Here is a 534-nt window from a genome sequence, read left to right as displayed (position 1 = left end):
GCCCGCTTCCTTCTCGTTCGCTCGGCTCCCTTCTTTCGGTTCTTTCTCCCGTCCTCCTCGCTTCTCCTTTTTCCTGTCTTTTTTTTCCTCCTCCTTTTTTCTGTCTTTTTCTTTTTTTCTCCTCTTTTTTTCTGTCTTTTTCTTCCCCCCTCCTTTTCTTGTGTGTCTTTATTTCTCCTTTTTCTCGCTTTGTTCCTCCTTGCCTTTCTTTCCGTTTCTCTCTTTCTCCCTTTCTCTCTCGTTCTCATTTTCCTTTCCTTTCCTTTCCTTTCCTTTCCTTTCCTTTCCTTTCCTTTCCTTTCCTTTCCTTTCCTTTCCTTTCCTTTCCTTTCCTTTCCTCTTCTTTTTTCCCCTTCTCCCTTCTTTTCCCCCATTTCTTTCTCCCCCTTTCCCTTTCCGCCTTCTCCTTTTCCCCTTTTCCCTTTCCGCCTTTTCCCCTTTTCTCCCCCCTCCCTTCCTTTTCCCCTTTTCTCCCCCTTCCCTTCCTTTCCCCCTTTTCTTTCCCCCCTTTTCTTTCCCCCCTTTTCTTTCCCC

General features: G+C 46.1%; 1 protein-coding gene across 1 annotated transcript in view; it reads left to right on the top strand.

The window, feature by feature from the left end:
* Positions 1 to 534, top strand: part of PAX1 (paired box 1) — a 49020-nt gene that overhangs the window by 43164 nt on the left and 5322 nt on the right. The window lies entirely within an intron of this gene.

Source organism: Haliaeetus leucocephalus, unplaced genomic scaffold (genome assembly GCF_000737465.1).
Source record: "Haliaeetus leucocephalus isolate CR32 unplaced genomic scaffold, Haliaeetus_leucocephalus-4.0 Scaffold450, whole genome shotgun sequence".
NCBI lineage: Eukaryota > Metazoa > Chordata > Aves > Accipitriformes > Accipitridae > Haliaeetus > Haliaeetus leucocephalus.
The sequence above is the reverse complement of the archived record's forward strand: the minus strand, read 5'-3'. Positions and strand labels throughout refer to the sequence as shown.